Consider the following 13,224-nt stretch of genomic DNA (forward strand, 5'->3'; position numbering starts at 1 on the left):
CAATATATGATAAGTAATATCAAAGACCAGTTTGCTCCATCTGATGACGATAATTTGGAATCTATAGACATTGTTGAACCCACGTGAGTTTTTTCTAATAATACCCGTATGTTATTAACATAATTTAACACGAAGGAACACTCATATGATATCCCAAAAGATAAAATGGATGTAGTTTTCCATTGAATAAGGAAAACTCCAAGATTTTCTAAGCAATTGCATGTATTCAATGTGATAACTTCTGAGTTCTAAACGGTTATCGAGGTCCCATAGATGTAAAGGCTATTCCAATAAACATTTCGCCTAACAGGAATTCTGTCTACATTCACACATTTTCAAGTCTTTATGACGACAGAATGTATCAGCTTAAAAATTCTCTACTTTATCCCCATAGGTATAAGAAGCGTGCGTCTGTGCTCGCTGTAGGTTTGTACATTTTGCCATAGAGAATCGATTCATATTAAGTTAGTAGTCATGGTTACATCGACGGCGTTATTTTGGTGATTCGTTTCCGTGCGGTTAATCGATTGGACACGTTTGGAGGTTCTATCGCGTTCTAACATGACTTATACTTTTATGATCAACGAGACTCGTTAAAATTTCAGTTAAGAAATTGGGAATTCTGTTGATTCGTACCAAATGCACATTTTGGTTAAAATAAATCACCAAAAACGAATTTTGTGGGTTACGTCAAATTAGCTCTACAAAAATGCTTTTTTCAGGGAAAACTATGTTCAGTGAAACGTTATCAAAACTGCTACATATGAAATACAAAAGAACAATGACCCAGATCCGCCAAAGATAACTATCGACGTGACGCATGTGTGGAATCGATAACAGTAAGTGTACACGCACGCACTCGCGGACGTTATCGGGCAATATTTACCGAAGTAACAGCAACACGCGAAACGGCGACCGTGTGAACCGCCTCTAGTTAGAGCCCTTGCTCCAAAAGGGCAGCTCCACGGAACGTGATGGACGGGTAAAAAAGATTATTATACCTATTCAGGGGCCAGCAGCTGCACCGAAACGGAACGGCAGATGCGCGTGAGCAACCGACGCTGCTCACATACAAAAACGCCGCCGGTTCCAAAGTTCGAAGCAATTTCACCGAAACAACTTACCAGCTAGCTGCCGTCGGCTGCGGCGGGGGCTGCGCCGGCGCACTCACTAACAGCACACGTGCACGAACGCCTCGGCCGCGCACCTGTCGCGGAATGACTGGCCATTTCCATATTTGAGTGTATTTAAGAACGGGCGAAGCGCGCGCGCAGCCCGACGCGCTGAGGTGGACTGGCAGCCGCCGCGCGCGCTACCTGCGCCCACCTGTCCCCTCCCCCCTCCCCACCACCAGGAACCGGATGGTACTCCAAAACAAAACGGCCAACGAAGGACGTGCCGCGAATGTTCGCGCCACCGGCCGCCGAATGGTCGGGAGACCCTGCATACAGACGCGGAGACACCTGACTCACGCGCCGAAAACCGAGTCCTCTCGGTCGGCCGAAGATTTACGATACGGCTCTACTTTTTACTGCCTCAGCGCATACGAAAGTTCAATAGTGACAATGTAACCGCTGACGACGCTTATTGATTATTCGAATATGCAGAATCGATTGCTCAATTTAATTGTTGTAAATACAAACACGAGGCATCCGATCGTTTTCGGGCCGGTTTACACGGAGCGTCGTCCGGTGTCAAGATTATTTACAAATCAATTCCTGCGTGTTTGTCAACGGGCGGACGCGCGGGACTGGCTTTCACTGTTATCAGTTCTATCGCTGATACGATAGCCTCGTATCCAATATTAGTTTAATTGGATTCTTCTTTAGATACTGTGTCAGCGCACTAATCGCCATATCTGCCCCATCGTGACATATGAGTTTTGAATGCTAGCGGTAAACTTTATCTGGATTTCTTTCATGTCATCCTGTGTAACGTAATGATAATCTCTCAATTCAAGTGCTCAGATCCCAATTATAAGAAAGGTTGACATATCATATTGATCTTAGTTCTGTTGTCTATTCATTGACATTATGATTTAGTGTAATAGGTACTCAACTACCACCTATTGTAGTACATTGATCTAAAAAACATTGTGTTTAATTCACATGGATGACTCATTAATTTGGACTTTGGTTAGCACCGAACGTAAGTTAGCAACAACATTGTCATTTGTTTACTCAGCATTAATCGGTACAATTGTTTTCTGTTGATTCGAGAAGGCTCCTTCTAAATAATCGAAAGGGGTTGTCGACCTTCCGAAACGCTTACGGGATAGAAACAAAACGTTCGTTCTTTCGTAACAGTTGAAGTTTTCGCAACGCGGCAAACAGTGGGTTTCACGGAATAAAACGTTTCGGTGATAAGCTGCGCGTGCGCGTAGCTGATAACGGCTCTCGACGTATATTGTTAATTGAAAGAAAGTAACAAAAACAACGTTAACAACGTTCGAGCGCGATATTACAGTTCGGAAAAGATTTGAAATACGAGTAGAACAAGTCTTGGCGAATTTATTTTTTGTGATGCTCACAACGGGCCTTGTGGTTTAAGGCATTATAGAAATGGAAATTTGTGTGATTGCAGAAGTGTATAGCATCTGTAATACGAAATATTAATATGATACGATAAGCCTCTATCAAAGACACTCTATTCTCACTCTAAACAAGTCTTGGCGAATTTATTTTTTGTGATGCTCACAACGGGCCTTGTGGTTTAAGACATTATAGAAATGGAATTTGTGTGATTGCAGAAGTTTATAGCATCTGTAATACGAAATATTAATATGATACGATAAGCCTCTATCAAAGACACTCTATTCTCACTCTAATCTGTATTTAACGTTATCGCTGAAAATACCTAACGCGATATCTCCAGACAAACCTAATTGATTGAAATGATTCAAGATACGAACATTGTCGTTCACCTACGTGACTGTACTGCACTTGGTTGATTACTATTTATAGTATTGAACATTGTGTGTATTTGCAATGAGGATTACTCTACATTAAGTCCGCGTATTTGAGACTTTTTAAGTGCTCAGAGAGACACACGTCTATTTTAATTCAGAACATACCTTTATAATATTAATCTTGTCTTTTTTTTCTTATGTCTTCTTAATCATTAGGTAAGGTTAGGAAAATAAATGGTTATTTTAGATATAGCTACGTAAATTATAATGTATTATCATTAACCCGCCCGTCATATTATAGAGTGAATAAGTTTTCTAATCATATGACCTATAAAACCGCCGATATTTATGTCTTGAGCGTTTTTTGAGCGTAGAAAGAATATTTCTACAATATCCAAACACAAAACTAAATAACATTATACAGATGACTCTCTGCCATCTTACATAGTTGTAATAGGACTTATTTTGCTGCAAAGATGTATGTCTCAGATGTGCTGTGAACTGTACTTTCTTTTTGTCTCGCCGCATCAATAGAAATTAAGCCCGGTTCAATCACCGGCGGTGTAATATTACGAGGATGCGGCGTCCTTCCGTCAGGCGGACGCGGCGCATCCGGCCGGCAGAAAAACGCCGCGCAGCCTCCGCTACTAGTACTGTGATGATTATTTATAGGCTGTGGATTTCATGATATCAGTCATATTTTAAAACAAATGCTCTTATCAATACGACTTTGTTCATGATAGCGTTTCTAGAATTCAAATTCATTTGTTTTGCAAGTAGGCTTTTAAAAGTTTACACAACAGTTTTACTTTAACCCTACCGCACTCTGCTTCGGGACAATAAAATGGGCCCGTAATGAGAAGAAGCCGCGCAAGAAACTCAGTCACTATTGTTAGCCTTTTTTCAATGGTATACTAAAACATTTTGAATTGAACTCTCTTCTGGGGTAGTTTAATAGTTTGAACTCTTGTGGGATCCGGGGTTCGAGCCCCAGATGCAACTTACAAACATTTGACACAAAACTACTACTGAAACCTTAACTTTTTATTTAAAGAACAATCAAGTCTAGTAGTACCTATAGAATTCTGTAAAGAATGAACTAGTGTCGAGAATTACTATTAGGTTTTCATTTACTCTAGAATTTTTAGCGGGTTAAGATTCGGAATACAAGTTGTAGAGTCATGACGTCACCAAATGATAGTTACTGACCATCTTCAGCAGAAATGACTTGACATTTAGATAGTTATACTTATTAATTTCCCACTCGACAGAATATTACAGGGTTACAACAAAGTAAGTAAGTTTATTATTAGATTCTTCGACATAAAACAATGCAAACGTACTTGTACTGCTATAATGTTATTGTAATTGTAGAGGCATGATACTTTAATTGGTAGAATTTCCTTATGTAGGAAACAACATGTGGCCATTCTTACAACAATATACCTAAGTTATAAGTGTTTTATCTTGTAGCTTGGTGTGATTTATTAAATCAAAAGAACTGTACTCAGCTAGCTCGGGAATTAAAACATATCCAAACAGTAATTGATATATTAACAGTAATATTGATGATAAATACAAACCTTTTATTTATTATTGACTTGACACAAGTAATAAAGAAGGCAGAGCCAAAATAAAGCAATAAAATAAAGCAAATTTATCAGAGATATTCTCTAGTAGGGATTAAAGATTCTAGCAAATTAAAAAGTGTTTCAGTGTTAGATTTTCTGAGAAAGACCGGAATTCACGCGAGAGAAACCGCGGGCATAAGCTAGTATAATATAAGATCCACTTCCAAGAGTAATTGCTGGCTCGAACCAATATAAATTGAGTAACTTCATCATGTGTGACTGCGTTCACACGCCTATAGATCGGTTCCTTATCTGCCAGATAAGGCATAATACCTATTACATTTGTGAATCACTCGGCGCCGACGTTTAATGTGTCACTGCATTATTGACGATGGAAAAATTACTGCTCTATTACGAGGTACGAAATGTTCATGTGCAGTGAATCAGTTGACTTGTTTTTATTTTTTCTGTGGTTGACGCTGATTAGTGGTTTAACAGCACGTTGTAACTGTCAGAAATTATGCAGAAGAGCAAAATGAAGCCCTTGAATAACTTACTGACTACCGCCTGTAAAAAAAAGAATCAGACTGCAGGTCAATTACTACAGACACCTAAAGCTATACGTATTTTTCTTTATCATCATCATTTCAGCCACAGAATGTCTACTGCAAGAAACTATTCCACTCTCTCAAAAAAAAAACTATTTAAGAAAGGCAACATCTACATTTATCTCTAATTATCTGGTAATAAACAACCAGACTTAAAAAAAAACTACTTTAAGAAGCAGTCTGTCCACCTCGTTGAGTGGACGTCCCATGCTACGCTTGCGGTACGTAGCTTCCACTCCAGAACCTTGCTGCCCCATCAGCCGTCCATTCTGTGTACTATGTGCATTGTGCATGTGCCAGTATCCGTATTTATTATGTACGTAAGTATGTCTAAGTATGTAAATTCGCCATCGCAATTCAAAATTACACTACTACTTACTTTGCCTCTAGTAAATTAGAGAAGGCGTGCTGTCGTAATGGAGATAAAATGACCTGTGTGCCTACCATGAGTTTACGTTAGGTGTGCTCGCTAGCGACTGCGTAAAAAAATGACATTTAAATGTATGACATATTGTGCAGCGCCCCTAGCGGCTACTTTCAAGAAATAAAATCTTCATAGAATTTTTTGACGTATTCGCTAGCGAGCTCACCTAACGTAAACTCATGGTAGGCACACTGATGATGTATCATACATAGTCTATAGACAAACAAACTTGGTGCTGTGTGCTAACTCAAAGATGTGCACTTCGTTACTTCATTAATTTGTACGAGTATCGGCCATTTGTAAACAGTTTGTTTAAGCAGGGTCAAGAGTGCGAGGTCGGCAACCGCCCGCGTCCTTTAGGCCATCTGCCGGTTTGACCACTAGGGCTTAAGGCACCGTTTGCTCATGCATGCAACACAATGTTGCAAGTGTTTGTTTAGGAATGTTTTATGCAACACATAATGATTATATTCCAAAGATAAAGCTGTAAATATCATAAAACTTAGAAATATCAAGAAGATACTGGTATGGCTTATACTCGGTAATTAGAAAAAATATTGTAAGATTTCTATAGTTGTGATCTATGATAAATAGGCCTACGAATATAAGATCTGCTATGGAAGTGGCTTTGTGTCTAATTATTATCTATAGTCAGTAGTCTGGTAGGTATTATATTGCTGAATGATGCTCCATCCTTCGCCAATTTCCAAATCTATTCTGTTTTGGTATAAATTTAAGAATGAGTTTCCAATAGCTTCCAAAAGTTCCCTGTCCGCTTAAGTTACCAAAAATTCGTTTCCTCATCAATGTCTTAAGACTCTTAAGTTCCAAAGGGGATCTCTCCAGTTCATTCGCTTTTCAAAAGGGGTAGCGACGTAGCGTGCTTATTCTGCATTGCGCACATTGCGGGCTGCGCGGACACATCTGCGCGGGCAGATGGCGCGTGCCGCCTGCCTCCTGCGCTGGCGTACAACTGCCACCTTTTTTGTCCATAGATAAAGCAATCTTCATTCGAGAATGCTCTTTTTTCTCTAGCTGCCACCCGTGACGGCCAGGTAAATGTCACGCAATGAACCTTGCTATTTTTGACATCATACTTAAGCTTTGGCTGAGAAGTTATAAAACTAAATCCAAGATATGCACCTCGTAATGCTCGCTACCACCTTCGGCCTGATCATACATTTCCATATGAAGCAAACTAAGGCCAGGCTTTCCTGTTGTGGTGGCAAAAAAGACAATTTTAATATTGAGGTGGATGAAACAGAACCCTTGCTAACTGAAGATTTGTGACCTTTTTAGACCATTTTAGGGCTGATTTTTCAATCGTCGCATAACTTTTAACTGAAGAATAAGTTTGTCATTTTGACATATTTTCCATACTGAAACTGTCAATGTGCCAAACTTATTCTTCAGTAAAAAGTTATCTGACGATTGAAAAATCAGCCCTTAGTAGGTATGGCTTACGTTTATGTCATTTAAATGTGACCCCGAGTTACCTTATGATATTAATTAAGACAAAAAAAAACAGAGAGAAACACAGCACCTGCTCAATAGTAAGGATATTGAACTTATTGATTTTTATTTTTACGAGTAATAGGTACTTGTGTGCAACAGACTGAATCCGTTGAGAAATTAATTTGATACGAATACAGTATTTATCATGGGTTAATTTCAAAACAACAAACAATACTCATAAACTTCAGGATAAACGTTCCTATAAAATAAATACGATTTTATACTTTCATATTTCAATTATAATGACTTTTACTTATTAACTGCTTACATTATTAAATTGAATATCCAATGTAATTTCTTCATCACTTTGTCCTGGATTTTACTTATTGGTGTTTCAGCTGCCTTGCCAGGGTGCTAAATTAAGAATCCATTCCACTCACGTAATTAAATTTTCTGAAGTAATCTAAATTAACTCAAAGGTGACTGTCTGACTGACTGACTGACATAGTGATCTATCCCAAGACACAGGTCTTTCCTAGTTTGGGTACCAATCTCCCATATGTACAATATTATAGCATATCTATGTATAAATATACTTAAGTATTTATTAATGTTAGTAGTAAGCTTGTTTTGTATGGGAAAAAAATAAATAATGTATGATTATTTATTATTATTATTATTTATCAACGCATAGCCCAAACCACTGGACAGATCGGGCAAAAATTTGGCATGCAGGTAGATGTTATGACGTAGGCATCCGCTAAGAAAGGATTTTACGAAACTCCACCCCTAAGAGGGTAAAACGGGATCCACGCGTACGAAATAGCGGGCGGCCGCTAGTAAACTATAATTGAATTTGTCTTTTCCTGAAAAACCTACTAAACCTTTGTTGCAAGAATAATGCGATATGCGTTCTTATGCTACCATGTTTCTTATACCTATGCTTAAATTAGAAATCGCAGATAATTTGCAGCCTAGCCATTAGACAAACTGTAACAATGTGGACAGGTAATTACTGCCTTAGAGCCAAACTGCGGCAATAATTCAGTATCCGCTGGATGCTCTAATGGCGCTATTTTAATTGTCTTATTAAAGCAATTATTATAAGAGACCTTTTAGGATAGTAAGTACTGTGGAAAACGTTATATCCTGTTGTAAATTAATTACTTATTACGAACTTTTTACTCTAAAAGTATGACCTTTTACAGACCACCCCTGAAAACAACTTTATTTCATTATTCAAAAATCTATATAATTAAAAGTCTAACAGTATAATATGTCATCTTATTAAACATAGCACCACCACAAAGACGACAAAAATTCGGTCGCAAACCAACTGCAAAATGATCACTATGAAAAAAAAAAGTCACATCCTTCAACAAACTTAAAAGGGATGGTGACTATTGCGTTCATTCCTAATCATTACTAAAACATTGCAGATGATGATAAGAAAAATATTTATAACGTCTCATAAAATCACACCAAGGTTGTTCATTTGATTGGATTTGATTTGACGGCTTCGCGAGAAACGCCAGGCATGACGTGGCCCGCCATGATCGCTCTCGTGACAGTTAGAAGTTTCCAAAATACTGTTACCAATGTTACTATTTCAACGAACTCCGGTAAGACACGCCGAAATGTAATAATTGTTAGGGTTGTCAATATCTGTAGCAATAAACTATGATTTGTGTGAATAAATTGGTATTACATACCTACTCGTACAATATTTTAAAATAATTAACCTGTAAGGCAATTTCGCAAACAAATTAGTAACTAAATTGGATTAAATGGTTAATTGGCTACTGGATTAATAATTTAAGAGGTAATTTATTGTTGAAAGAGCGAAATATTTTTTAAACTTTGAACGTTATTTATTGAAAATTGCATGTAACTAATTTTGTAAATACAAATGTATTAAATTAAGTAGAGTGGAATGTAAGTAGTACAGCAGACTTTAATCGCTTTTATTGTATACTTTATGTAAGTACTTTTCTTTAACAAAAATGAATTTACAACTGGCAGCCCTGCAGCAAGCTTAAGCTCAAGTTCAAAGCACGGCTTCCCGAAGCTCGGTGAACGCTCGCAGCTTCACGCCCGTTGCGCACGCGTCACAATTATTTTCATCGCACCGTAGATAGGCACAGTAAACTCACATCAGTATCTTATTATTTTGATAATATCATTTACGATAATCAAACTTATTACATCTATACTAATCTATCCCAACTTAATATTATAAATGCGAAAGTAACTCTGTCTGTCTGTCTCGCTTTCACGCCTAAACCACTTAACCGATTTTGATGAAATTTGGCATAGAGATAGTTTGAGTCCCGGGAAAGGACATAGGATAGTTTTTATCTCGGTTTTTGAAACAAGGACGCGCACGATAAAGTCTTTCTGTGACAGACAAAATTGCGCGCGCGGGCGAAGCCGCGGGCGGAAAGCTAGTATTTTCATAAATAATAAAACAGTCGATAAAAAAATCTTATCTTTCCTTAAAGATTCCGATTAGGTACATAAAGTTTTCGAAACATTTTCTACTTTATGTTACTTGCAATCGTAGTAATCATTATAGGCTCCGCTAAAATGGAACCCTGGGCATTCGCATTGATAACCTCCTCCTTTTTTAAAGTCGGATAAAAGGGTTAGTTTTTAAATTACTGATTCCACCTTATTTACACTACATATTCGTAAAATGCCTTAAGCATTCTAATTTAACTTTCCTTTGACTTTGAAGGCAAGCAAACCTGCTGTTTACATAAGACAGTACGCTCGTGCGCTATGAGCACAGCCACATCGCCACAATGTTCAATGTTCGAGCCATGAATCAAAACTTTATACCCCGCCTAATGGATTCAGTAATTAATGCCGAATTAATAATTAGAGTACAATCAAATCAAGGTATTACGGTTGTTAAGAGTCTCACGTGTGCGCGTAGGTAATGATTGGATTTCAAAACGTAATACGAGGGGTGTTCAGAAAGTAGGTAGTAATGAGAATGGGATATTTCTAGCCATCACAAAAAAAAAGAAAAAAAAAAGGCCAGGTAGCTTAATTCTTCACTAGAAACTTGTAAAAAATTCATTTAAGTTCACCATTGCGTTTAAGAATTACATGTTACAATATTACCCATATAAAATATGGGTAGCACTAGCAATCCACTTCTTAATAACTTTTTACCCAAAAGTCTTTTTATTTACTTAAACTTCTTTCTCATTCATGTATGGACGACACATTCCTGATTTCAGATAACAGACTCAATAAGTATTCTGCTGATGATTTTCATGGTTTTAAATAGCTCGGTTAGTACCTAATCTATGGTTGGGGTCGAAATGTATCTACAAAAACTTCGACTTCGTAACATCGCCGGATACGGAGGAGTCTTAACAAACGCATAGCATTCATACACAGCCGTTACGAGTTATTAATTCAACTCGCTTTCTCTTCTTAATTGTGTTTGTATTGTCTATCATTAAATTTGGATTCGTTAGTAAATAACACCGCGTTCGTTCTTGACAAATCAGCGAAATGAAACCAGTCGATTTCGAACCAAACCAACACAAGTTGTATTAAGAAACACAATTGCTCATTAAATCATTCATCACTCACAATACGTACTGACGTTTTTTTTCTGCGTGATATTTTTAGGACTGAAATAACAAATAAGTAGTCCAGAAACAATTAACGAACTTGTAACTCTGAATGATTGTGCTTACCTAACATGATGAAATTGGCCATACATTGTTATTTCTATTATTTATTTATAAGTTTTAATTTATTATTTTATTTTCAATTAATTTATTTCATATAACAGTTTGGTATACATCTTTTTCTATGAAAATTGCATTGCATGTGATAGACGATCAGAAAAGGTTTAAAAAGTCGTACGTAACCATACTATAGTACATATACTCTTAGTACAATTTTATTTAGCTACATTCTCTTGGAAGATGCACTTTTTCTCGAATCCCAATTACATAAATGAGTTTCACGAATACCTAACGAGTTATAGCCCGAAAAAACTACTACGCTACTGTAAATCCTGTACTGTAAATCCAAAGAAATAAAAGAATATTGACCTGGATGAAGATTTTTTTGAAGAATTTTAAACTGGTCCTAATATTTCTGGCAAATACTGTGGCTGGTTCATTGACTTGACCATAAAACTTGACATTGGCATTTAAATAAAACTTGAAACATAGTTTACAATTGAGATTTTAGCAACTTTTTTAATATTTAAAAAAATCTACGGCACCTGAATCTTCTAAAAAAGGTATCAAACCCAGATAATTAAATGAGTAGCCTTCATTTAGATTTGTAGAATACGCGTTAATTAATAAGAGGCCATAAATGATTTACGATTTTTTCAAAGCTCTATGGAGAAAACTCTCAAATAAGAATTTAATAAACAAAATATTTAAACAATAGCGAGTTTTAATATTTGAATTCAAAACCAAAAATGTCTGTTTGGTAAGTATTTGAGTAAGTATTTGACAAAACACATGGCTTAATTAATATTTTTTCTACTATGTAGAAACCTAATATTATTATCACAATTGAACTGAAGACAGTTCCCTGCAAGTAATTAAATGTTAATTAATTATTTAAAAATTGATTTAACGGTGATAAGTGGAAACTACGCAATGATCACAAAAATGGCGGCACGAATCGTCGGAAATCGGTTTAAATTTCGAATCCGTGCCGAAACTCTTTAGCCGTCAAATGTGGCGTAAAAGATAAAAATCGTGCGGTCGATGCACTTGCCACAATGTGGCCAGTAATAAACTTGCGCGTCAAAACTATAATGACATTTTGAGAGACGTCCAAACTCTTTGCTTCCTTTGTGATCGGATGCTGGCTGACAATAAAAAAAAACATTTTGAATTATGCCATTCCATCCAAACCAAAACTGTTTGACGTTTGCTAATCTCTCGTTTAACCTCGTATTTAACTCAAGTATTATTTGGCATGCTTTAATTTAAATTTTTCATTAACATGAATTTCTATAAAAATAAAATTTATGTACGATTATGAGAAATGCAAACACTGTAACCTGATTCCTACCAGCACAGTTAAATGTGGGCAATAACACCCCGGTCCCGGGAAGCCATGCGGCCATTTGTCGAACGTTAATTACGCTTTTCCTCGTAATGAGCTATAAGAGACGCCCCGAACTAGTGACGCGACTAATTGAGTGACTCAACGTTTTAGAGTCATAACCGTTGTCATAACTTTATGATCTATGCCCTTAGAGTAAATAAAATTGCGTCAAATCACAGAAAAAAATGATATTTTAAACACCACAGTTAGTGAGAAACGGATTTGGTTAAAATTTCGTCAAATCATAGAAAAAAAAAAACAAATTATTCTTAACGCAACAGTAAGGAACGGATAGGCTTGCCAGAAAAATCAACAGCTTTTTTATTAATTGAGGTAAATTCTTCAGTAAACTAGACTCTACCCAAAGTCGAAGGTACAGAATAAGAAGACTATTGATGATATTATTATAGGTATCTATTCTGACGTAAATCTATCATCCAAAATAGCTTTTCAAATATATATTATTCAATTATATTATTAATATATTATTCAATTAAATTTAAAATGTGAGTTAAATTATAACCAGCCTTTAGTTAGACTAAAAAGCGGAACTACGAAAACTCAAATACTCATCGCTTCTCAGAACTTGTAAACGCATCACTGGCTTACGGTGAGTGTTAAAAACGGGTCAAACAGGGCAATTCTCGGGGACGTCAACAATGAAATAAAACTAAGCTGGCTTGGATTAATTGCCTGAAAGTGCGCCCGCGCCGTTCCCACGGTGGCCCCAGGCAAAGATTCCCAAGTTTTGAGCCCGGCGGTAATTGCAAATAAATTAAATTATTAACGGGACAACTTCCACATCTAGTTGCCGCTGCGTATGTGTGGCCAGGATCTACGGGTTGACCGCTATAAAACTTAACCAGTAAACCGAATTAGTCCTGAGGGAAAACGTCTAGACGATAAATAGATCGGGAGAAAATAAAAGCAAAACGTAGATCGCCTTATATCCTTATTGCTGAAGAGCGAGTAGGCCTTTTATTTCCTAAAGGATTCAATTTACAATTAGGGATACTACGAAGAGGACGAAAGTCACATTGTCGTTAGTTTTATTAATCTCCAGACTCTACCTATACTCGTAGTAATAGTAACTCTACTTATCAATTGCATATTTATGTATTTTCCTTCACTGCTTTAGACTATAGTTTCTAACTTTTT

The sequence above is a fragment of the Ostrinia furnacalis genome, unplaced genomic scaffold (genome assembly GCF_004193835.3).
Source record: "Ostrinia furnacalis isolate ACB-3 unplaced genomic scaffold, ASM419383v2 OfSCF0694, whole genome shotgun sequence".
Lineage (NCBI taxonomy): Eukaryota > Metazoa > Arthropoda > Insecta > Lepidoptera > Crambidae > Ostrinia > Ostrinia furnacalis.